This window comes from Trichoplusia ni, chromosome 7, assembly GCF_003590095.1.
Source record: "Trichoplusia ni isolate ovarian cell line Hi5 chromosome 7, tn1, whole genome shotgun sequence".
Taxonomy (NCBI): Eukaryota; Metazoa; Arthropoda; class Insecta; order Lepidoptera; family Noctuidae; genus Trichoplusia; species Trichoplusia ni.
Genome location: NC_039484.1, coordinates 9,413,800 through 9,441,427, shown reverse-complemented (window position 1 = coordinate 9,441,427; position 27,628 = coordinate 9,413,800). Strand labels below are relative to the sequence as shown.

Here is a 27,628-nt window from a genome sequence, read left to right as displayed (position 1 = left end):
TGCAATTCGATTTTCAAATTGGTTCACTTTGCGAAAGAAGGGATATTTATTATTAAAAAAAAATACAATTAAAGAAGATTGATTTACAAATTCTGGACGAAGGAATAACAAACGCAGTGATGGATGGCCTTGTCGATATTTGTTAGCGTTGACTTGTAAGAATACTACAGAGATATGTAGAGATAAATAGGCGGACTAGAAAATTCGATGCATTACTAGAGCGTTCTTGTTACTCAGGAAAATTTAGTTGGTAAGTAATGAATTTGCGTAAAATGTCTGGAGTCTGGGTGGGAGTGATCTAGACCCAGACGGCTGGCGCACACGGCGGGGTTCACTGCACTGTTCGATGGACTGCGTCAGTCTGGACACGAGAAACTTTCAACTTCCAATGTTTTTATGCCCGCTGTTAATTAGATGCCGCTTTAACTCGCGTACGTCAACAAATTAGCTGATAAGTATGAATATTTATTAACGTGGAAAACCTGCGAATTTCGTTTGTTTACTCCATCCGGCCCCGAAATAAATATATTCAAGTTATTCGTAAACTACATCATAAAATTATATCTTCCGGTGACGGGTGTTTTGACGATCCTCAAGAAAAAAGGTCGTAATAAGCTTGGGTGACTATCTATAAAATTTAACTCCTTCACTAATCATACTTTCAAAGAAATATTGTCAAAAAGGCGGCATTTTAACAGCGCCTATTATCTTCTCTCCAACACCGTAAATTAATCTGGGTAGGTAGGAAGAGTGCGATGAATTGGTCGACGAGTCATTCAACCAGTTTGGCAACAGCTGTTATCAGTCGGGCAACCAGTAGGCCGATTTGTTGTCCGATAATAATGAGTTTTCTTTGTCCTGAGCGGCGCAGTCGGAGCGGTCGGCAGACGAGTCAGGGATGCCTCCACTGACATCTGTGATACCGTTTACTCGATTTTTATGAAAATGTTTTATTTTTCAAAAGTTTTAAGGTAATCGTAAGTCTAGTCAGTCGATGCAAACCACCTTCTACTGTTTTTCGGAAGGAAATGTGATATTTTAAGAACAAGAAATTATTCTCGGTATCTACAACAGTAAATAAATCAGTTGATGAACAAGTTTCTAGCTAACAAATTAAAATTATCTTTTCTTGTTGTTATTTCTTTGTTTATCGAGAATAAACACGCCATTTACGCAATAATTTGTTCTATTTTGTTCGTGAGACGCAATTTTTATTTGATAAAACTTATGCGTTTCGTGAACATTGAGTGGAACAAAGTAAGTAATTAGCCGGCAATAAATTTAAACATATCATATGAATGAACTCATTATAAATGTTGTATCAAAGCGAAATATGAAACAGAAACTAAAGCGGAATAACACGGGTTAAATGTTTAACTGATTCCGCCTTTTGATAAAAACAGCGTTATTTTGTAAATACTTTTCCATTTATTTAATACTCTCTAGTAGTGACTGCTAAAGGTGTATTTATTTATTGGTACAAGAAATGTTAAGTGGAACCTAGAGGGCTAGAGTACTTACTTGAAAAAGGAATCTATTTGCTTGGTTGAAAGTCTTTTACAATAGTCCAAGTTTATATGACAATTGTTAGTGAATATTTATTGTTCTTTATTAGGAGTCGACCTAAATGCAATATAGACCAGCAGAATTGAAAAATTCAGAGAAGATTCTCGATCAAGATCTAATTAAAATTATAAATTTCACCGAAAAATCTTAGTTGATTAAGTAGGACACCGTATTCTATTCAGACAGATTACGCGAAAGTAGTTCGAATTCCGAACGCTCGGTGGTGTCGTAAGTTTACGTGGCCAGGCTAGCGAGATCCCCGGCAAATTAGTCGCCGAGCGTTGTGCCGCAGGCGGCGGCGCGGCGCGAGGGACGTCGCGGGTCCACCACCGCCGGTGATCGACTAAGTACCTTTCACGATCTTGAGGCGCGTCACTTTCCCCGCTCTAGTGAGTTTTTTCGAACGTAACAACATCACGATTACATCAATATCGCATGCGGATCGTTCCGCGTGTAAAGTGCACCTGTGAATCGGAACGCATCGCCTCACCGGGTACCGCCGCCGCTGCCGCCTCCGCCGCTCATTGTTTATTTATTGACGTTGACATTACGACCAAGATTAATAGCTGCTATCATCGTGAAATAAGCACGTTTATTATAACGTGACGACTTAATAAAGAATGAAACGAATGTTATTTTCTATTTCCTGCAGTGCAATTAGTTAGGTAAGGTAACACGGCCGGCATTACGAGCCCCATGGGGCGAGCCAGCGATTAATAAACTTTTTTTCTAGCTTTATTTATTTAAATTGTCATTTTTGTTATGGGCGCGTAGTTAACTAAAGCACACAGTTAAATATACGATTTGAATTCCAAATTTCAAGCGTGTAGTGGTACCGTATTATTTAGTTGTTCCGATGTGGAGCATAATACATAACAATTTGTGTGAATCTTGCGACAGCTCGGCGGGCTACGAGCTGCCTTGTAACGCTAGCGTTTGCGTTACGTCCATTAATAATGTAGAGAAAACTGGTAATGAGGACAAGGTACTGTGAGAACAAAACCTTCAGCGAAGGGCTAATTCAATAGTTTGTTTGTATTCGCCAGTCTTCTAAGTACAGAGTAACAATACGTTAAAAGAAGTGTTCGATGTAAGTGAAGAAAGCATCGTGACAGAGTTACGTGGTGGGTCGCAGTTAGCGTCACAGATGATGGATTACTCGCGGCACGCCCGCGGTATAGCGAAACGTAGGCCCACTCTTGATAACCGCTTTCGAAACTATACTACACCACACCACACAATATTTTACGAACTATCTCTTGAAAAGACTTCAATTTATTACATTAAAACTTACAACATATACATATACACGATACTGGCTGAAAATAAACTCAACCATCCGAAGGAAGGAGGTTACACATCATTTCCTACAAATATTTGAATTTCGTATAATTAATACTTTTTAAGGAACACCCATGTTTTATCAAATAAAACCTTTGTTTAACTTACACAGACATCATTTTCGTTACCCTAGTAGAAATATTGGAATTCTCTTTGTGTTCTCACGCACATATTTATGCCTGTATGTAGTACATGTGTATGCTTAGTAAAGTGAACTAGGCAATATAAGCGGACCGGCTAACAAGTTTCCTTATACGTTTCATTGTCTTGATAATTTTCGAGATAGCTTTGCCCAAACAAATTCGGTGTATGTCCTACTTTTACCACTACATAAACGCTTAAACAGTTCAAATGTACGTAAAGAACTGTATCTTAGTTACCCTAAACCAACTGACTCTCATGGATTAATTCACAAAAGGAAAAAATACATCACAGATTAACAAAAACAAGGTAATAAAAAATGAACCTTGTTGCCTTGAGATAAAAGCGCTGTTAATCAGTAAAGTGCCGTATTAAAGCATCTACATTATCCGGGGCCGCTCCAACCAATAATCGAACGATCAAAAACCGCCGTAACAACTCACCCAGCTTATAGAATACACCCCCTAAACTATTAACGAACATCATTCCGATACAACCATCCATAATTATTTAGGGAATCAATTAAAATAACGAAAGAAACGAGTTTCATTGTATTTAGGTCATTTGCTTTTAAAATTTTGAGTTGACATAATTTAATGTAGATTTTAAACAATTAAGAGTCGACTTTTTATTGGGGGCCTACTACACACAGTTATTATTCGAACATCCGACATAGTAAACTGAATGAACAGCTAAAAAAGTGTCTTGTAACAAAAACTCTTGGTTTTGTAGAGTAGAATATTTTTTAAGTTGTATACTTTTGTATAGCTCTCTATACAAAAGTATACAACTTATATTATATTAACTTAATCATAATGAGGTAATGACACCCATTTAACATATGAAAAACACTACTATCATAAAGAAATTGATAAATAAGTGAAAGCTTGTCTGTAATCAATAAATGAGCCGGGGAGTTATTAGGCACGCTTGGCAAGCTGCTACATTATTTTTTAAGTTAATCGACCCCCACATAATGCCATATTGTCTTACTGAGCAATCTTTAACAATTTCTTGATTACTTGCTTTCAATACAACGATTAAACAGAATACCTCTAAATGTAGAGCGTAAACTTAGGTAAGATGCGCTATCACTTTTATTCTCTAAACTTTCGTAAATAGACCGAGTAAGACAAAACATTCTACTAACACAAGGTTATTTAAATTTCCAGCAACTTATCTCAGCAATATGTTTTTCTTTATTGTCGATAAGAACAATACGATTGTACATAACTTTTTATATAACCATTTAATAAATGAAAAATTTATGCAAATGTAGAGTCGCATATTATTTACATAATTCATAAAACATTTTGATAAATAAACAGACTAATTAGGATACAATGTAAAACGAGACGCCAAAATCGATTCACAAATGTCGGATCCGATTCACAATATTCATCGCGTAAATCGAGCATTCTATTTGTTTGAACTCGGGTTTCAACGTAGGAGAGCATATCGTACGAATTCCATTCAGCCGAGCGGCGCGCTGACGAAATAATGTAATAACATATGAATTAAAACATGTACAATAATGCACTCTATCCCTTCGCCATAAAGATGTTACAGTATTTGTATAGTTTATCGTGGTACGGACGTATATCGAAAACGCACCAAGCGTCTATTTTTAAAATCGATGCGGTGACCGAAGTGGGACATTTGTATAGCTTTTTCAATTAGGGAACAGTTAGATACTTCGTGGAAACAAAACGTTGTAAGTTGCCGCGCTTAGAGCGGCGTAAACAAGGTTTCGAAATAGTAATAAGTTTCCGCGCTCTACTTACTCGCGAATAAATCAATCGTAAATCATAATAAACATTTACATGTAATAAAAACTTTTCTGTACATTAAAAAAAACATCTTTACTTGTATGTTGCACGTAGTCAAAATAAATAATCCCAGCTAAAATGTAGTAAGTTTGATTTAAATACACTAAAATATATAAATGAAGTGGTTTTTATTTAAATAAGTTTCACGATCGCACTTTTAAAACACCAATGATCATGTTAATTTAAACGATATCGCCGCGTTATGCGAAAAAGATGGCCGCTTGCCAAAGGGATTTACCATGAACCACGCTTTGTAGTGAGATTTGTGTAAGCTCTGGTAACAAAATGTTAGTATATGGTAAATTAGCTATTCATTTGTTTCATACTTTATTCGGACGGATTTTGGAACAAATGAACTTTAATTTGGGTTTTTTTTGTTTTGTTTGACAGTTGTCCCTTCGCGTGTAAGCGAGGTGGTATAGGTAGGTACCTGCGCACTGGTACAAGTAAAGTAATATCTAGTCAAACGCTTTCTCCGTCGCTCGCGGTGCGTTCAAGCGTGGGTAATATCTTCGCCTGCCAGTGTAGCTCCCATTGTTTTCTTACCTCATCGTCTTTTTATATGAATTACAAATTGCCGGTTGGTATTGACTGTATTACAATTCGATATGTTGACAAAGGTGGTACCGGTCTTCGTAATTAGCTGTGGATGTTAAGGAAACTTCCACACAGATTATAAATACGGGTAATACCAGATTGTTTCTCACTTTAAATGTGGTTTTCACAGACTTGCTTTCCATTGTGCAATAACTATGCAAAAATTCGGTTTTATGCAAGATTCTGTATCAAATGACAATTTTATTTGTCCTATCGTTATCAAATCAATCGCAAAGTGAACAGTTAGTTGTTTCAGTTCCATATAAAATAACAAATTCTCGTCTACTATTTCAGTCGCAGTCTGAAGCGTAAATAATAAATAGCTATGTTAGGGTCATACCTCAAAATTCTCAATGATTAAACAGTCGCGTGGATGCGTGCAACAAGGACACACTATTGTAACCAAATAACGTTACTAGTGGATTAATCCCACCGATTCCATTAACCTAATTCTCTTACAAAAACCATAAATATTCAGTGAAAATTATTTGATATCTTAATATTAGACAATACAAATCAATTTAGTGTATAAGCGGCGATAGATAGCGTTATCAGATAAAGTATGAACGATAAGTTACGTTCGAGGTGAATACAGGTTTATAGCGAGTGTTTATTGCATTAAAATTTAATATCAATTGCAATCTGTATCAGGAACATTATTGCAAGTGTCGTGGCTGAGTCCTAAGCACGTAATGTCATTGGCAGCGTGGTCAATCAACTTGATACTGCATAACGCATGTCGACTGACTCATTATAGTGGAGCTGTCATTGTTTTGACATAGTTGTATTCAATAGCCCGAGTACAAAGCCAGGGGTGACCCGATTCGTTGCTCGCCTATGATTGATCATAGCGTGATCAGCTGCAATCGAACTGATTGCTGTTATTCGTAACAGGTCGTATGGTTGCTTTCCCGTTGTTCCGTTGTTTGTAACTAATACTCATACTAAAAATTTTATGAAAATTCGCATATGGAAAAAAAAAACAGTTTTGAGGTCCTCTATCGATATTAAGATCATAATTTTAATATGTATGCACCGGTGCCTTAATATTACCCAAAAGATAAAGTGTATCGAGGTGCTTGGTACAAAAAAGTGTGACCCAAAAATAAAATTCCTCAAACTTAACACGAGCAGTCGCGTGCAAAGGCCTAAGAGCCATATCACGTCGCCTCCCACATTGAAGCCATTTAATTTAGGACCAAAAATGTTTTCACGCATCAACCCTGACAGATGGGTAACGTAGTGACGTGCGAATGTAAGCAAAGTATGATTTTTTCATTCACGACGGCACTTTACAGGTTGAGCGGACTATACAGTGTACTGGGTGTACCGAGGTTGTGTATAGTGGAGGCGAGCGTAGCGACGCAGTGCATGCGACCGCGGCCCGCGCGCCCCGGACCGTTATGCGAACTGGCGAACATATCTATTGAGTGCCGAGTTGCCGACTGCGAACCGAGTTTAATGACTGACTGCACATCGCGAATTCGAATTTTAAACACACTTCTAATATTATTCTTCTATGATAACGTCAATTCAAACATACGTACGTTCCAATTTTTAAAAGTTTAAACTGTCATCGTTTGTAGAGCTGCGGGTTGTCGTTGAAGTACGTTGTCAGTGTACCATAACAATGGCTGAGTTATTACGCCTATTTATACAATCAAGTTACGTCTGAAAGAGCTCTTTTTCTCAGAACACATTTCAGTTTACAAATTCTCTTGTAACTGAAATATGTTTTTGACATTACTACAATATTTTTTCTGCATTCATTCTTTGTAATAATAGAATACCGTATCACAAGATCTCGCTATTCAGTATTACGTTTCTGCTTTTTGATTAAGACCGATTATGCAATGTACAATATTTGTCAGGTGGAAAATATTGCATACGGAGTGTCGGGACCTTGAGATGATAGAGTTATAGTGCCCATTCACTTGCATTGTTAACATTCACACCTTTAATTTGAAGTACAAAAACGAATACACGTACTTTTTCGTTTTTAAGTACTGAACCACTCTACAAAGTGTGAACGAGACAAAAATGGCCAAGAAAAATAAATTAAATTAAATACCCTTACCGAATAACAGACTAATAATGTCACACTATTAATCGAGTAAGACAACAATCGGGTGTTATCGATACAGTTAATACAGACGAGAGCGTTGACTCCTATCTTATCACCAAATAGATAACGACACACAAAAACTACATGATCGGCCGATCATAGTTTTCTCAACTTAAAAACAGTACCAAAAAGTTTTTAATACACCGATCTCTGCTAATTTCAATATCAAATGAGTATGTGACATTTAAACCTCACTATCTAAGAAGGCCATAAAATTAATTTAAAAATATGAATGCAAAATTAATTCCAACTAGCTAATTACACGGTAATAAAGTTATTTTCTGTTCCTGGTAGCGACAAGTGACTCCCATTGGTGGTTTACGAAGCGTTCCCTCGGCTAAATTACTAAATGAAAAATCTCTTTCAAAGAAACGAGAACTCGTAAAGTACCGGCTACCAACTTGTAGAATCCATCTTTTCATAACAGAGAAAAATATGTAAACACATTTAAATGCTGTTATCTTTTGGGACGATTTCTGTTATTTTACTGTACGACCTTAGTTCAAACTTGTTAAGTAATAAACAGATTTTTAGATTACAAAATACAAAATACAATTTCACGGACATTCCCGCACAAACTTGAATAATAAGGATACATAACATATAAATGCATTGTGTTGCTCTATATTTTTAATACCTACTCTATGGTAGTTATTAAAAACTCTTTGGATCGCAGTCTCTGTACTATGACTAACTGCTCTGCGTTATAATCGTAATTCTATTTTCAAAGATACACTCATCTGTTTTGTTAGTCATTAACAGAAATAACTAAAATTAAATTGATGTCAGCCTAAGAGAAAACTGTGTAGGCGCAGTTATTAATTCTTTAGTAATAAATAATTTACTAATCCCGTTGGTGAAGAGGCTAATTATGATACTCGAAGTTAATGTTGACAACATATTTAAATAAGGCGTTCGGTCGTACAGCCTTGGGCAAATACTACATAAATAATTGTGTTATGTCAACAGGACACTGCAGTCTTTTTTTTCACGGCCGAGGCAACGTTCACGCGAGAAAATCCGGTTCTATAGGTTGTATCGACGCGTAGGCGGGTCACAAAGAAATGGGACAGTGTCATTAATCACAACTTGGATTTCAGCTCACAACAATATCACAACTTACATCAATTGGTTATTTAATTTTATAAGGGTTAAATCCTTAATAGGGTTTAAATAAATATGCCTTTTGGATACTATCAAGGATAGGATTTTCCCAGACGGCCTTGGAACGTGCTACTAAGATAATACCTTTGTATCTAACGGGCGTACAAACAAAATAACCGAGTGCTTAGTAACAAGATGTGATGTTTAATTCAAGATAAAATCGTTTATCTCTAAATAGGGGAATCAACTATTCTTGCTCTACAAAAGTATTTTCTTTTTAAATTTATTAAGCTGGCTGACGAGCAACTTAGTTTTATTTAAATTACTTCGGAATTGAAATAATTCTATTTTCAATGTAATTCAATTGTTTGGCCTTTATTATCGGTACAAAAATAGAACTTATCAAGTCGACTATTAGCGAGCTATGTATATAATTTCGAATACAGTTCTGTCAAACGAAAATGGTATTGCTCCAATTCCGTTGTAATGATACTAAACCAATTTAGTCAAGACATCTTTGTTAGGCCAGCGAATGTAAAATGGGAATAGAACGAAATTTAGTTCAGTTAAATTATTGCATAAGGTTTTTAAAGGAGGAAACTTTTCAATGATAGTTTATTTTAGAAACAGGAAGAGCTAAAAAAGTTTTGTTCAGATGATGGATAATTTAAGGCGGAAAGAATTTTAAATCTATTAAAACCCGAATAGCCATAATTCGATAGTAACTCATGGCTTCAGATAACCTTTTCCTCATAAAATAACGATAGACATTCACATAGTGTTCCCCCGATTGAGCCTAGTTTAAATGCAACAGAATATCGAGGTATTTAATCAATTTATTATTAAAACACAGATATTCTTATCTATAAAGACGTAGTTCATGGACGTGAGATAAAGGACTATCAATGTAACATTCAAGCAACGCGAAGTATTTAGTAGGTGAGTTTTATAATAATGACAAATTGTTGAAAGGGGTAAGTTGAAATATATATAAATTAGTTTAATTCAAGCAGTTTTCTCGAACTCTACATTCAAGCTATTCGTCCATACAGTCTGTCAATATAATTCGTGGGGTGTTTGTATAATGCGGTGCCATTAATGCCGTCACAGTCAAGAACATAAGTCACACGACCGAACTATTGTTTGGTTACTCAACATAATGTGTGCCGTAGCTAAGAGAATCACACAAACTCAGTCCCGCGTAAAATCAATACAACACACCATAATTCGATCGCAGATAGTTAACAACCACAATCCCTTACAATTATTTATTTGAAAAATCCACCCTTTATAATATTTGTGTGGCGCAAACGGTGCACGGCAATATAGTACATAATGACCTATATATAAAGAGTTTTATTGCGGGACGAGGAAGTAATTTCGCGCCAAAATTAGAGGCACATTTTACTGGCCCCTGCGAAGCTTGGAAGTTTGCGTTCAAGGGGAGATGACGCCACCTAGTGACAGAAGTTGCTCGATTAATTACATCTCTCGCCCCTTACCGAAATCGAATGCGAGTCCAAATTACTGAATGGGGGGCGTTTAACAAAATCATTTTGTTTATAAATTGAGATTTACAATTAGAATGCAGATAGCTTTACATAAGTTACTATCAATGTGGGCTAGGTGGTTCACGATGAACTCTAAAGTGTTTTAGTCGAGCAAATTGCTCGAAGTTAAGTGACATTATACCCGTAGCTTGAAATAATGTCCGCGCAATGAATACTGTAGAAGTGTAGATACAGTAACCGTTTTTAGCTCTGAAAAAGTTTAAATATTCAGCGCAAAGCGGTGCCTATCTAACCATTCGTAGCGTACGAGTCAAGTTTTTAACATTATGTTCGTACATTCCGCGTTGAATGAGCGTTTCTGTGTTAATGCAGTCTTGTAATCATTTTTAAACAATAAAATCATAAGTAATGCGAGTAACATGAGAGCACAAGAGAAACTCAGAACAGGCTCATTAAAATGTAAATTGAAGCTGTATTTGTTGGTAATATCGAATCTAACTTCACAAAGGTCCAATGCCTCTGGAGGATTGAACAGAGAACAGACACTAGTTGCTAAATACAAAACTATTGTTTTTATAAAGTTATTCAAGGGCACATTTGTAATGCATTTAAATTAGATCCAAATTAACGGAATCCAAATACTAATACAAGAAAAACCACGTTAGATAAGTAGAATAAGTTCGAAGGGAACACCTATTTGCTTTTGATTTTGTTATTCATTTGGTGGGCCGAGGTCGCGGGGGCGGCTCCACCCCACCCTCCGTAGGTTTACCAAGAAATTTCGTGTGAAATTTTACCCTCGCGATGTTTTTGGCCACGTTGCTGTTAGGATTATGTCGCCTTCTTGAATTATTATGGCGCTTTTATGTTATTGTGCATTTTTACGCACACTTATTGTTAAAAGATTATTTTGACGTACACTCACTGGAAGCGCGTCGAACAATAGGCATAACACGAGCTGTATAAGTGCAAGAATACTCGCTTCTATAACGATCATGTAAATGAACAGCGCTCGAGTAAAAGTGTATTAATGCAGTGAACTAGTGCACATTATCTGTACGTAAACGACCGAAATCCGGACCTGTCCGCGTGCGGCCGGTTCTTTGGTTACTGCACTAGTCCCCCCCCGCGCCCCCGTGGCGAGGATCGCGGCGTGATCGGCGATACTGCTCCGCTGCCCGTCGCTCTGCCCGTAAGCCGCCGAAATAGCTACCGCAACATTCTCGCAACCGGCTTAATTCCGAGCAAAATCGGCTCACTCCTAGCCAACCCACCAGTCTTGAACGTTCGTGACAAATGTCAACAAGATAAAGACCAATACGATACGCCAATAACGACGCAAGTGAATAAATAAATATTTTGTTTTATTTTACCACGACGACGCTAAATCGATTTGCGAAGTTGGAAGTGTAAACATCGAACACGGTTCTGTTAAGGTAGAGACTCGGGTTTCGTAATCCATAGAATACGCGGTTAATTGAACTGGTGTTCGCCTTTGAATACGGCAAGTAACGAAGTAAACTGAAAGCCACGGCAGTCACGGGGTGAACCAAAACCGAGTGAGGTGGAGATTGCAAGGTCGCTAACAGTGGTTACGCCACTGCGATGTGACGTCACAGTTACGCGTTTGACATTTTCGTCAGAACTTCTTTGTAGCGTAAAATGCATGAGCGCTGTAATCATATAAAAAGCGCTTTAATCACTTATTCATGGTAATACGATTACGATTGTACGGCGGGTTCTCAAGTGTACTGCGTAGGCAGATGTTCTATTGGGAGGAAGCGGATAAAATGCTCCTGAGCACAACATTGTAGATTACTTATTGCGAGAGTAAAAAATTCATTTAACGATGAACGTCGACGCCGATTGTCGCTAGAGGTCGACCCACTTTTAAGTAAGCATTTTGTAGGTCGTTTATCGTGGTCATTTCCCCGACTGGCTGACATGTAAACAAAACGCAGAAGTTCAGGTTCACGCACCTTTTGGCGATCTTTAAATCTGGGCTACTATTTTTAGTACACATTATTCGTACTATTTTCGCCTTTAGTGAACTCATGGCTCCGATTATATTTATTGAACGGGTACCACCAGTAACCTCATTTTCAATGCAACATTATAATCATATTAACAAGATAATAGTAAGCTCAAGGAAAATTTAACGCTGTGTAATTATTTTCCTGTAAGCTGTCATAGCCATTCATAGGCCATGCAAATATCTCAATTAATGACTGAAATGAAGACCTTGAAACAAAACTATCACAAGAAGTTTGTTTACAAAATATGTTTTATAACAGAAGGTTGCATGAACTTATAACACTGTGTTTTTGTTGTTGTGGCAAAACGTAATGTAGCAAACGACTACGCAGTACGCACCCAGCCTTCGCAATACGACGGTCCGCCCAAAACGATATTCAATACTCGTTCACAGTTTCCTCCTCCAAATTATTGTTGTATTGGAACAGCAACGTATGTGTTACACGCATGACTTATTGTTCGCGAATTTGTGACGTTTTTGTGATTGCTTGTTCGTTCAAGGTTGGAAGTTTGAAAATGTGTCATTAACACTTTTAATTGCGTGTATATTGAGACATTTACTATGACCTGAATTACCGTGTGTTGTCATATATCGGTAAATTATCTTTTTTTTCTATAATGGTCTTGAATAATGTACAAACATACCTTCATTACTCCACAGGTATAACAACCTACTTAAATAGATCCATTGTCTCTACAATTTTGGGAATAATAGCGAATTACCTTACGCCTTTGCTACTAATAAAACATATCTTTGAAAGTTGTTTAACAAGAGACATCTGATCTACGACGATGATATCATCGTATCCAGATACCAAATATTAAATTCAACTATAAATATTGACATACGGGAAAGTTAAACAACGCAGCTGCGTAGAGAAATACTAGACTTCTTGTAGAGTTGGAACTATCTATTATCATGTCTTTCAACGTTCAGATTATAAAAACCATTGTCTTTAACAAAATTACATAAAAATATCTTTTGATGGAAAACAACTTCTCCATGGAAAAAATGAAAGTTCAGTAATCAAATGACAGCCATATGCTCTACGATTTTTTTAAATTCTAGGGCCTATTCTAATAGTATTCGATATTCGAAAACACATCACTGAAAAACTAGTACCACTTTAAAATTACACCAGTGGTAGCGCATTAAACTGTTCTGCTTACCCAATAAGGAGAAATAGCGTGATACAAATATAAGGAGGGTATGTAAACGATACTTGGACCGGAGTACTCGACATGTTATTATGTTATTTATGTTCTGTGCCGGCCAATCACGTGCATACGTGATACACATCATGAACAGCGAATTTATATATAGATGTGTCTCCATTAACCCATTTACAGCTAGTTTTAGATACAAAGAATTGGTAAACTTTATTTTAACGTTGGATTTTTACTTTGTGTGAAGTCTTTTCACGGAAATGTTTCGGGATTTTTTTTTGATTTATATTTGAATAAAAGAAAATTTGTAAATAAAATATTTTTTGTATTCGGCTATATAAAAAAAGTATGTAATCTTTTTTTTTATTAGTCAACTCTATTTAAAATTTCTTCATAACATTATCGACCGTATTTTTTAAAAAATAGTTATCTTGCAAGAAGTCCAGGAAGTGGTGGTGTTTGCCTAAACATAGGTATAGAGTTCCGATAGTTAATTAGCTAAGTAAAGTTTCGTAAAACTATTTCTTTTTACTTACAATTTTTGTAAGATAAAATTATCGCATGATTACATGATAGGGGTTTGTTTGTGCACGTGTAGGGCTAAAGTGAATCTTATCGGGTGGAACCTTCAGTATCAACAGATAAGCTATCGTAGGGCGTTATAATGACAAATACGCGGAAGAACTAATAGGGGTCGCGTTTAAAAAATAACAGCAAGTTGAAGGTTTTTTTTCTTCTAATGTCACTGGTATTTATAAATACTCATGCTTTAAATCTACTTCTATTTTTGTTACTTAGCAACAGTAGTCCAGGACTAATACAGTATTTTTTGTTTGAAAACTTATTTATGAGAGATATTTCAGTGTTTCTAGGAATGTTAAGCACCATTCATACTGTTTTACAGACCACATTTTAGCTTATACGTACTCACATACATCCCTTTGTGACGTCATTCTCTTTGATACGACTTGGTTTACTCAAATGACGTAGCAATTATTTTCTAAATCTGGCTTTACGTGTCTAACAGACACTCAGCTAAACATTAGACGCTAAATTTTGAATTTGGAAATTGCGTAATAAATTTCAAATGACGTTTTCAAGGTTAGTTACTAACAAAAATGAAGTTCGTAACTCGAAGGTCACTTAAGATAATCTCAAAAACATTAATTGCTTCTTATTCGAAAAAAATGGGGTCGTCTAGTTCCAATAATATTTTTTTTCTTATTTTTGCATAAAGAAAACAATTTTGATCGTCATTTGTAATTTAAAACTTACACAGAGATACAGACCAGAAACAACTCTTTTCCAAAAAGGCTTATTCTCAAACCCACGTATCGAACGAAACGCATTCATAATTCGAACGATGTTGAAGCGTTGTGTTCCATTTGTATAGAACACTTGCATTCTGTAATTGACTTTACTGATAAACGCAAGGCCGTACTGTACTGTGGGCGATAACACACTGTCTACCACATGACTTGCAGCTAATGGAATTTTTGTTTCTTTTGTTGTTTATACTATTTATCAACATTAATACATACAATTAATACTTTTCCTTTTGTTTACTTTATGAAAGACTATTTTTTATTTAAAATTCCTTCAATGCTACAATTGAATTGTTATTAACGTGTTACATTATTTTTTCATTTTCTCGGTTGTTTTTTTACTGTTAGAACTCAAGGGTTTTAAACCTTCAATTCGTTAAATAAATACAATTTTCATATACCGTGACCGCTCTAGAGAAAAAGCCAATAGTGTATTTGGTAACAGTATTGGTCAACGCTTTCAGCCCATATCAAATCTGTTCACGTTTTTGTAGCTGCCTGTCTTTTCAATACGCTTGTTTCGTCACAAATGAAATTGATAATTGAGCACTCGTATGTCAAACCATAAAAATACATGAATAGCAATATGTTCATAACTGTTGACTCTACATAAATATTATATCAATAACTGTCAGGGGAATAACGTTTACTGATACCCATATTGGATGTTAATAATTAAGACTGTTTAACCTCATTGTCAATATTGATAGTGTATGTCAGTCAAACAGCAGCAACTGTTTCGCACTCTGTACTTTAGCGAAATACAAACAGAACAAAGGAACCGTTAACTCTTGTAACTATCAAGGCCAAAGAAAAACCTTTTCTGTGTCACTAAGTATTTAAATCTAAAACACAGGTCGGTATAATCTGTACTGCGTGCATACATGTATTGAGTTCTTATCGTGAATAAATAATGTTACTCGAGACGTACATTTACGTACAACAGTGCGCCGACAATAAGCTGATAGATTACCGCAATGGAGTGATTAATATCAAATAAACATTACGGTATCGTGTCCGACGCGCAGCCGTTTTGACTGATGCACACTAAATAATTTGATTGTCAGCCCGCACCTGTAGTAGTGACCTAGATCTCTGCACATGTTTAGCGACAAATAAGTTATGTTCAAGGACTTTTTAGAGGTCGGCGCGTAGCCTTCGAGCAAATTTAAGCGTAAAAACCTGATGGAATTCTAAATCATTTTAAGCTGACATTTATGTCGAATTAATACATATAAAACTAAGATTTTTTTATAGTGATCTCAATCGCTTGTTAAATTGATTTTAATGAACTCTAATTTCCAGCTTTACATAAAATGTAGAGACGGTATAACTATCCATTAGTCAACCAAACAATGCCATTGTAACATAATTTTAAGCTACGATAATCAAAAAGTAAAGTTACGAAGCGAAGGAAAATTCAATAAATAAATGATAAGCAATATAGTTCGGTGGGCGCTCGGCAACACGCGGTAGGGCCGCCTGCCGTGACTGACGCGCAGAGAGAGCGGCGCGGCCTCCGTCGTTCGCGTGACGTCACTGAGGTCGCGGGCGCGCGCTTCCTACAACATGTCAAAATCGCTCGCTATCCAATCGACTCGAAATTTAAGTGTTACATCAGAATAGTCTACCCGAAAATGTTTTTTTTATTTATTTATATTTTTTTATTCCAGTATTTACATTTAAAAAAACCTATTTTCTACTTTTATAATTTGTTTTTTTTTGTTGAAAAAGTTTTAATGAAATCACGACTACTAATTTTTGTATGATCTACAAAACACCTACTGACGTATCTGTCTATAGTTTTAGAAAGTATAAGAAACCAATCCAAAGAAAAAAAAGAGCATAAAAACAGTGCAGAAAACAGAAAGTTCTCAGATAAATATGACAATATTACGAGCAGAGAAGTAACAATGGTGGAAAAACAATAACTCGTAAAGGTTGAACAGTAAAACTCGGAAAGAACAGTAGAAGTGCATTTACATTCCACCATACATACAAATCCATACATAAATTGACGGATCATGTATGAATATTGATTACAATTCGGTTAGTTAACCAAGATACGATTTCTGATCGCGTCTGGAATTTTAACAGTCAAGTAAATTACAATATGATCAGTTAATAGGCAGTAATGTAATGAAATCCGAAGCAAAACGAAGTCGCTTCGGCTTTGTTCGTGTCTGTGATTTTTTTCGGTAGAGTCGAGTAGAGTAGGCTGAGTAAGGCCCGGTGATAAATTACGTTTAATTGAATCACTTCATTAAATAAATAATATAAAAAGCTTTTTAGTATTAGAAAAAAAAACATAAGAATTTTGCAATTTTTCGTCTCATACATAGTCTCTACATATGAATAAAACGTATGCAACAAATTTACATGCAATCAGAATTGAAATTGAAAGACTTCGTTTAATGTTCCTTCATAATAATTACCCCATTTAAAATAATCGCAAACTACTTCACATTATTCTCGAGCAGTTCACAAAGCAAAATAAAGTTTTTGTTATTACCCGGTCTCGAGCAAATCGCGAGTACAAAAAGTTGTTTCGTGTTCATCGGACGCTTATAACTCGACGCTACATTACACGCCTTTTGAGCCAGCAATGTAAGTTATTTGTGAGAAAAATACTTCGTACAACGCGATTTAATTATGTAGCTTTGGTAACAGTTTTAGCGAAAGGTAAGTAGAGTTATCTTTGTGTTTTCTATAATAGGAAACGTATTTTAAATGATTATTGGATGTTATCCAACACCTGACAAGGGATAAGCTCTAAGTATAGAAGTTCCAGTATATTTGGGATATTTATTTATAGATAGTTTTATTAATATCGGTAGTTTATTTTCACTTGATTTATAAATCTGTCGTCAAGTTGACATTCTGTTTATTTGCCTGCGGTTTGCGCTGTCGTCACAACCGCAGCGACTGTCAACAAACAGCGACTCAATGAAACGTGATTCGTCTACTTATTAGGCAATTATAAATCTTTTCAACAACGTTTGTCTGCGAGCCAGTAAAAGATATTGAAGACAATGACATCACTGTCTCGGGAGAAATTTGTCGAAACTCAGGTATTAAGGTAGAGTTATTAATGTTTTATCGTGACGTCACTATGTTACGAAATCATAACATGAATAAAACAAGTGAACAGCGCGTGAATCGAAGTGATATCAAATAAGCGATTACTTAACAAACACAGCTAAAACCACATTGTTCTTCCACGTCCTTAGTTATTTTTTAAGTCGGTGAACGGCGTTAAATGTGGAACGAATGCAAATACACGGTGAGTTCTGAACGTAGAGACATACGCCTAACTAATCTTATTTGTGGGTAATTGCTTCTACTATTAAATTACAGCTTAATATTTTAAATTAATTTTCTTAAACATGATAATTCTCTGACATAATATTCAAAACTATTCAAAACTATTCAAAATGTTTTTTTATTGAAATTTGCATTGTTCCGTATGCAAATGTAAGCAAATAAAATGAATATTAATAATCCGATCAGCTGTCAAACTATTTAGTAATTTACTTTCACCATCTGCTAAAGTAAGATTGTTGACGTGTGGGAGAGGGATGCAGCACTACACAATGTAGAGCGGCATCCCACTTCCACAAACTCAAGTAAGTTAAAAAGGCAGGTTTATATTAATGAAGTTTTAAATTGTGTTTTTACTTGACGTGATAAATGCTTAGATTGATCGTCTTTAGGGCCTCTTGTAAAGTTGACTGGTCGTTCACCAATGTCATTCAGTTGTAACCTTGGTGAGTTGATTTACGTTTTAAACAATATACATATTGTAAGATATATTTTATTCTAAAGTATACAAGCAGTTTGGTAGTGCTCGTAATGTTGTCTTCAAAGAAGTTGTTGTCTTTCATTGTTACTATTCTTAAATTGAAAGTTGCTTTGTTTTCCGTGGTTTACGAGAACTAAATCTATTTTGTCTTTATGTCAGTGCCAAACATCTAAATTAAAAGTAAAACAAAGAGATTGAAATACTTTTTATTCTTAGTAAATTACCTCGTTAACATTTTAACTATTAGCTAAAGCTTACATGTTTACCAAAGTAATTGCTATTCCCGACGTTTATTCAAGAAATTTAAATACCATTTTATAATCCAACATATAAACTATCGTTATGCAATTTTTTATCGAAATACGTTCAGTAGTTGTTACTCAAAAGACAAACTTTCATATTACGAGAGTCAAGGACATTCTTCATCCAAAGTAATTCGGAACTTGTAATATATTACTATTGTTATTTATTAAACAAGGTTATTTCAATAGTTTACGGTTTATTTTCCTTTAAACATGAGGATATCTCGGTCTTCGCAATGACATTGATTTAATGATAAGTAGTCTTCCTGTTAATAAAGACCGGTCTATCGTTAGTCATTATTCTAAGGCCTTTGGTGCCGTCAATATTTGTGGGTTTCATTTTATTTTTATTTAAAACTAGCTGTTATTCACGGCTGTGTCCGAACAAATGTCGTTTACATCTGTAAACACTGCCCTCTTTTATCCAAAGTATCAGCTACCTCTGTACCAAATTTCATTGAAATTGGTACAGAAGTTTGAGTGTTAAGAGGTGACAAACAATCACATACAAAATAAAACACACTCACATATTTTCGCCATTATAATAGCAGTGTGAAGTGCAATGCATTAGTCACCAGGGTAGAAAGAAAGCAACAGTGACAGCTATTGGACAGTCGTTTTGGCGCATCGGCAAAAAATTATTTGCCATACGAAAAGCTATTTTAATGAACACAACGTCGTGAAGTGCATCTAATTGATGAGACTCTTAATTAAAAATAAAACTAGAAGTTTGTAGGTTTAAGAGAAAAAACAGATAAACATTCCAAAGATAATAATGGGTATTTTACATTGTGTATGGTAGTAGATAAGGTAGCATGATTAGAGAATGCTGTTAGACAAAATAAGATAAATTAATGGGTTCACCTTGACTACCGGTAGATGGCGGTATCTGACCTCAAAACATTAAGAGATAATCACGAAACAATTATTTTGTAATCTCCGCGCCACGGATTTGTGACGTCACACCTCTTATGTACTGCAACGGCTTTTGTGTAAGCTGTATTAATTAAGACACGTTATTGATGAAATAATTATTCAAGCAATGTTTTAAGTTCTAACCCATAGGTCTTCCTAGATATTATCTACCTATCTGTATGTGTCCATCTTAAGGGAGAGTTTATTTCTAGAGTTGAGACAAGATTTAAATATTGCATAAACTCGCTTTTTGGAATAAAAAGCAAAATAAAATAGGTTTTGAAAATAGAATCGAATATAATAATAATATACTTACTTTAATAAAAACTTATTCATGAAGTAGGTATATACTGTTCGAATTTTGAATTTTAGACCAATGACGTAAGAACGTCGGGTAGTAACAACTTTTAAACATATATAAAAAAAAATACAGGGCAATATTACTTACAATATATTAAACTTGAAGACATGAAGATGACTAATTAATATATTTAAACCTATACCTCTATCCGCCCGTCCTACTTACCGACAGCTAAAACCATAAAAGTGTCGGATGAACTCGCTAGATATACTGTCTCCGATAATAACTTCACAATTATACTGGTAATGAGGAATTACTTGTTTCATAAATCCTTATAACAATAAGGATGAGGGTTGTAACTAGGTAGTAATTGAGCGCTGACGGATAATGCTGTACAGGCAGGTGAGTCATTTGTGGAAGCTTTGAGATAGAGTTTGTTTCGATGTTCTCAGGGTAGCCAGTTGTAAAATGTTGACCCCGGCTAGCTTAAAAAAGTACATGTACACCTATTTGAAATGCAATGAATATTAATTGGAACCGTTTATTTCTGCAAGTATCATATGTATGTCATCATTTACTTGTATTTTTTGAGAACAAATTTTGATAACCATTTAATTTCATATTTATACAGATAACAATATATTATATTGTTTTAGATCTGACAGATATTTTGGGAATATTTATTCATACCGTTTATGGGAATGAATATGAACATTTTGAAAAGGAATAGTCAATTTTGTCACTGCTGAGCTACAACCTTACCTTAAATCCATCTCATTATATCTAACAGTATTCTCCAATTATGCACTACTAAAAATTACTTCTAATTCAACAGCTGCTAAAGAATCAGAAAAGAACAACTCAAACAAGCTTAGTTTGTTGTTAAAAAAGGTTTGATTGAAGGAGGCTTGTTATACTTAAATGACGTTTCAAAGTGTGCCACAAAGCAGCTGGGCCTTCGCTCCGCAAATCAAGTTCCTCCCAGCTGTCTTCATAAGGTCGTCGGCCCGTCTGTCTGAAGACATTCCACGACACATTAGGGTACCTTACTTTTCTTCTACATATACCTTACCAAGGCGTATAGCCTTTCAATCGTACATACACAACAGCCGCAAAAGAGAGCGAGAAAACCTATAAAAATGATTTATAACCTCCGTCATCATTTCATAAGGACCGACTATAGTTACAAATTGTTCAGCGAATACCATTTATGACTTAGAAAATCTACTATTGCAGTGAAAAATTGCTTTGAAGCAAATTACAAAGCCTTACATCTGCATCAAAGGTATGAAACATGAACTGAGGCTTCGACTTTCATTGCGTCGTTTCTTAGGTAATTTCGATAAACCTGCTCGCTTGTTGTGTTAATAAAGTGCATTGGATAGTAAAACGCGATTCATTGTTTTTTTATTGGTAATATGAGCTACAGTACAAGCGAACACTAAAACTTAAGTGAGTAGATTAAATTCATCATTGTAGTTTTTTTTCTAAACTACAGTATTGTACCCACTCCATAACATCGTGAAATGAATGTTAAAGTATAATTAGGCATAATTATGTAGACATAATTATAATTATCTTGATACAATTTAAGCAGTGTCAATATTGCTCACACAGTACAAAAAAGAACAAATCATTATTTGATAAAGTCATAAATTATCGCTATGATATCCAATTTTACCTTATCATCATCCTGTTATGACTAAACAGCTGGCATTGTGGCTTTTTAAGTTTCGTACAGACATATGGTGACTGCCAACCTAAAGATAAACAGGACCCTTTTGGAATGAGAGAATGGGGATTTTTATTTTCACCTATTATTAAGTTATCTAACTCTGACTTTGCATCATAGATAATATTCCGAATGATATTGTTCCAAGGATCATTACTGCCTATGTTACAAACGTAGTTCACAAAACAATAGACTTAATTACTGACCGTTGTCTCACTTTACTTATTCATTAATATACAAGTGTCGCAATATTCTCATTTGTAAAGGAGCTCATCGTTAACACACATATCTGTCATAATGATACTCTTCCTCAATTGTTTCCATATTGAGTCTTCAATTGCATACGAGAACGGTTCGAACCGGCTCGCCTCAGAATTTTTCGAAGACATAAATCCAATTACAGATTCGCTCGAGGCACTAGCGGTTCTCGGTATTCAGTAGTCTCGTTAGATCGGTGCAAAATACCTGGCTAGTGGCTACTAAAGCTATGTCTTCCTAAGAATTCAAATGAATGAGATCCGTGATTTTAATTTGATAACCAGGAATAGGATTCACAATTATAAACAAAACAACATCAGGAAAGTTTCTACGAGTTCTAAATTTGATTTCTGTTGAACTCAAACATGAGCATTTCTTTGCATTGCGGTTGCATTTCTTGAATTGTGAATTCTGATTTTAGAGATGTTATTTCACATAGATTCCTGTTTTCAAATTGTCTAAAGGATTAATAATAAATCCTATACATGCATAAGGTCGAATTTATCTAAGTGACGAAATATTTTTATCTTCTTTGATACTTGTCAAAATCCAACCTAGTTTAATAACTTCCAAACTATAGTAGACTCCATTCTTGTAGATTATTGTCGTTGCATTGTACTGAATGTAAACTATTCAATATAGTCTGAATACAACGATATAATTTGATGAATAACGTTGTCCATTCTCAATGGGACTACAGATTACTGTTGTGATCAATTGAATGCTTGACGGAAGTTCCTATGCATGTTGGACGCAGTATTTTTACGGAGGCTTTTATAACAATTTCTGATATTATATTCGGTAACAAACTGATTGAAATTGCTATTGGGCAAAGTTTTACTGAAAACAACCTACTGTATTTCGTAAAACGGGATGAAAAAACAAAAACCGAACAGCTAAGCACGAAACTCCAGAATCGTATTGATAAAACGAACAAATTTTCTGTCTCCAAGTTATTTGTCCAAAGGTCGGGGGTTCAATGCCTACCCGTTACTTTTTTAATAAAAAGCTGGTGCTATTGTGACGATTAACACGTCTTGTTGGAACGGGCGGAATACAGATAGCGACGTCGGTACCGTCTAGACTACGAGAATATGGATTCATGCACTGCTACATATCCGTCGGTTTCAATTTAAGCAAGTTTTGCCTTTTTCATGTTGATTCTCACAATATCCTCACTCACTATTGTTAAAGGGAAATGAAAGATTATGAGATAGTGTTTGGTAGCACTGGTAGTGAAAAATCTGAAGAATATTTGATGAGATCATAAATAAAGAACTTTTCTCCTTTTAGACACTAAAAATAGATTTTAGATACGGCCACCAGCCAGATGGACCGACGACCTGGTGAAAACCGCTGGGTCCCGTTGGTTGCAGGTGGCATAGAATCGGACGCGCAGGAAAAATTAATGAGAGGCCTATGTCCAGCAGTGGACTGCTATAGGCTGAGATGATGATGATGACGAGACACGAAATTACAAGAATGTTATAAAACGTCCGCAAGTCCGTTATCTAAAATATTATGATGTAAGAATTTATGTTTTAATTGTGTACATTTGTTTATCAAGTGATAACATTAAGTAAATGTACAGTTTACAATAATGTAGCATACTCGTGTTACGTTGTCCTAATTGGTAATTTTATGTAAGTCATGGTCACGCTTTAGATGAGTTAGCTTATTGCTAACCTTGACGAGCTCTTTGAACGTTTCATACAAAACCTCCTTCGACATCAAAGTCATATCACACATTAATCATTCTCGTTCGATTTTAGAACTCCTTGGAACATACATTATTTAAATATACATGGTTAGTATCATAATGTTGGTCCTAATACGACGTTTTATTATCTGTTCCATTTTTAAATATATCATGACCTGTTCTTGATAGCATATTTTGTCCACCCGGATCTTGTAGCTTGCAGTAAATATTTATTGCATAGTCGTACTACGGAGTGGATGTCGGACGCCGGGGATTCGAATTTATTAAGGTTCTAACATGAACTAACTGCACAAATACTTTATACATACCTAGATTTACCTTTAAATAAAATCATGCGATATTGATAACTTAAAATCATTAATGGTGAACGATAACTATACTAATCTATTTACATGATAACTCATTGATAAACTAACACGGTTCATGAACGTTCGAATCACAAAAAGTTGTATAATCTGAAGTGATTATGTAACCAACCTTTGTTGTGTAAACCTCGCAAACAGCAAATAATCTGTAAAAAAGCGTTACTGTAACCATCTTGAAAGCCATAAAACAAACAATTGTATTTATCAAGCAATCGGAAGTGCTAAGCACAATAAATTAACGACAAGAGCGCTCGTTAATTTTATTTATTCTGTGGCATAAAAGCCAACGCCTGTCAAAGAAAATTTCAACGTTCTGCAATTAATATACACGGTATGATGAGTAGAAATATTTTTTAAGTTGGTAATACTAGAAAGACATTTCGTGTTCTATTCGTATTTGTCAATTACCGATCACTGATAGCTCGGTTTTTATGAGGCTCACATTTTTTATTTATGCCAACGGCATCAATAACTTCCACTACATTTTTTTCATCATCCTTAATAAGTAGGGCTACAAAAACTGTGTATTTTATGTTGTAGCTGGTTTTCATTTAAAGGATTGTAAAAATAGCTCAGCAATGTCCTGGCTTCTTCAGTTTAAAAAAAAACAATTAGGTATAACTCCTTAGTCGACAGTCAGTCGTTGACGTAAAGGGCCTTTTAAGTTTTTGTCACGTAAGGTCATATTTTGCATAAGCAGAAGAGAAGTTGCAACGTTACAGAGTGGCTCTACCTCATAATCTTAATCCTCTATTGAGTTGACTTTTATTACTGAGCAGAAATACAGGTAAGGGGTAATAAATTCCTTCGCTGTCTGTCATTGACCAGGAGCCTACCACCAGGTCTTGAAGTAATGTTATTGGTGTTGTGGAAGCGTGTTAGCGCTCTACCTGACATAGAGCGTCTCTCTCTCTCACACATCTACTTTAAGAGGTGGTGGTACGCCCTCGTGTAGGCCTTGGCCTGAGTCCCGCCTGACAGATCCCTACACTTTGTTCGCGATTTTTCTCAAAAACGATATTCATTTTGTTTATGGCATTTTTGATTGGTTTCTGTCGATGACTTCATTATAATTATTAATATATTTTTTATTTTTTGTGTTAAATAATATTATGCCTAATAATATAACTTTGGATACTTAGTTACGTTTAAATTAAAATTGTAAAAAACACACCTTTTAAACTCAACGATCGGAATAATGAATTAGTTTAGTGCTTATTTGCTTTATCAAAAGCCTTCAATTAATCGAATTTACAAAGTAGAATGAGAATTAATTATTTATTAAAGAGTCATTAAGCGCTATATGTTGAATTAAGTTATTAACTTTATTTTATTGATTGGAATGTCGAGCTATATTGTTTATTGTTAAGTAACTCTACTTATCTGTTTAAATACACAGTTTGCAAAACATATGACAAAAACAATAAAAGTAATTATCTTACCCGTCGCATAATTAAGTGGTAATGTAACAGTCGTATAAAAATGCAAATAAGTACTATTTACTTTTATTTTATCAACAGCTGTCCCAGCTGGGTGGAACATACCCTTTTTTATGACCATACTCAAATCATGACAATGTGTAAACTCAAATCATGTGTAAAAAATCTGTTGTAGATAGAGTTGTAATTGTCGTGAGCAAAGAGGTCTTTATAAACCTCCTTACAAATCGCGCTATGGTCCAAAACCAAGCAGTTTTAATTTGCACTTATTCTAAAACCAAATTAGCAAGTGTGTTGTGATTATGACAAACACTTGCTTTGTTGCAACCGCTATTCATTCAACGCCAACACAGCTAGCATCCTGATCGCGTGTTATATAGCTACCTATCTTTTAATGTATGATATGATATTAAAGCCATATGTTTAGAAAACGTATTAATAGAAATGAAGTTAATGTTAATTTCTCGTCAACACGATCGCATACCGACTCGTTACGTCATGGGCGTCACTGCCCCCCCCGGCCCCACCTTCGCTCCCACCCCCTGCCGTATTCCCCACCCCTCAACTACTAAATACTTTATCAATCACTTGAGAGATTACGAAAAAGTGTTTTAAGGCAATTTGATACTTGTTCACTTTTGTTTTTAAAAGACAGCTGTGCGTCTGTATGTGTCATCTTCAAATGAGGTCAAAAAGGTTTGAATCGTAACGACCTTGTTCAATAGGTATGTACAGTTCTAAAAACCAAGGTCGTTAAAAATACCTATTAGGCGTGTGTAAAAGTAGATAATGTAAGTCAGACGTGTGTTTATGTATTGTTCATTCCTTAGAAGTAAATCATGTACCTAATCAGCAGATGTAGTTCGCATCATAAGGAGGTAAGTACTTTCTTCTTAATCGCATTAACGAATTATCAGTCTGTGGCGCTCCACTTCGACACTTATAAACGTCAGTTGATGCTATATCAATTAGTGCGTGCCAGATGCCTTTCCACGGAAAACCAGTTTCGGCCCTTTTATCGCCGCGTTTAAGCGTAACCTTTGTTTCTAAGTAGCTGCTCCCTTACCGCTCCACAAGTCGTATTTACTTGTAAATAATTAAACCAACTGTCGATAGTAGTAAGTATTAATAAACAATAAAAGTGAGAACAATGAGAGTTACATAAAATTCAATTACGACAGTAAAACAAACCGACATAAAAGTAACTCGATTGTGTCCGGCCGACAGCGACAGTAAAAAAAGGTTTAGTGAAGCATTTGCCTACCTGCTAATTAGACAAAGAGCTCGCGATCGCCGCGTCAGTGACAACACGGTACACAAACATGCACACACTGACACATCCGAGATGACGGTGCGGGAAGCGACAGCGAGCGAGCATCGGCGGGCAAACGGGCGGGATCGCGCGTCTGTCCGCGGGCGGCTATCGACGAGCACTGGGTTCAGTGGCTGCCCGCAATGCACGCGGCATTCATTGGAGCAACGGCAGAACGGGCACGAGCGAGCGCGTCGAACAGCTGATGGGCCGGCTGCCTCGGCGCACACCTGTGAGCCGCACTCTCTCTTTCCCGCACGCCACGCCGCGCGCCGCCGCGCGCCGCGGGCGCAGCGTCTTGCCCTGATATCGGCGTGACGTTACCGCCGCAGCATGAACCCCGTGTGAACGACAGTGATGTGCCACATTATCTCGACCAAATGTCGCTACTGGATGTGGCTAGTCAGCCGCGCGCTGCCCGCGCCGCGCTCGTCGTGTTGCTGGGTCAATGTGACCGAGGCAGGAAGTCGTCCACCCTACCTGCCGCTACGTCACCTTGCCCTATACAATACAGTCTATATTACATTGCTAATGGTTACTGTCTGTCCGTCATTTCTCGATGAATTTAAACAAACTTAGTCAGTATTGCAAGAAACAATCATGTATTTGAATCGCAAATCTTGGAAATGTCCTTGTGCGCCATTATAACATACAAGATGAATTAGCGGAATAAGAGCAGAGCTGTAACAAGTTGTAACAATGAACAAATTCCTCACATACCGACGGACATGCAATACGACAT

General features: G+C 35.9%; 1 protein-coding gene across 1 annotated transcript in view; it reads right to left on the bottom strand.

The window, feature by feature from the left end:
• LOC113496264 overlaps positions 1–27,081 on the bottom strand; it is a 50,351-nt gene extending 23,270 nt beyond the window's left edge. The window contains exons 1-2 of the mRNA XM_026875445.1: positions 26,839–27,081; positions 24,248–24,281 (exon numbers count right to left, since the gene is read on the bottom strand). The gene's annotated coding sequence lies outside the window, so the exon portion shown is untranslated. The remainder of the gene's footprint in view (positions 1–24,247; positions 24,282–26,838) is intronic.
• Between the last annotated feature and the right edge of the window lie 547 nt (positions 27,082–27,628).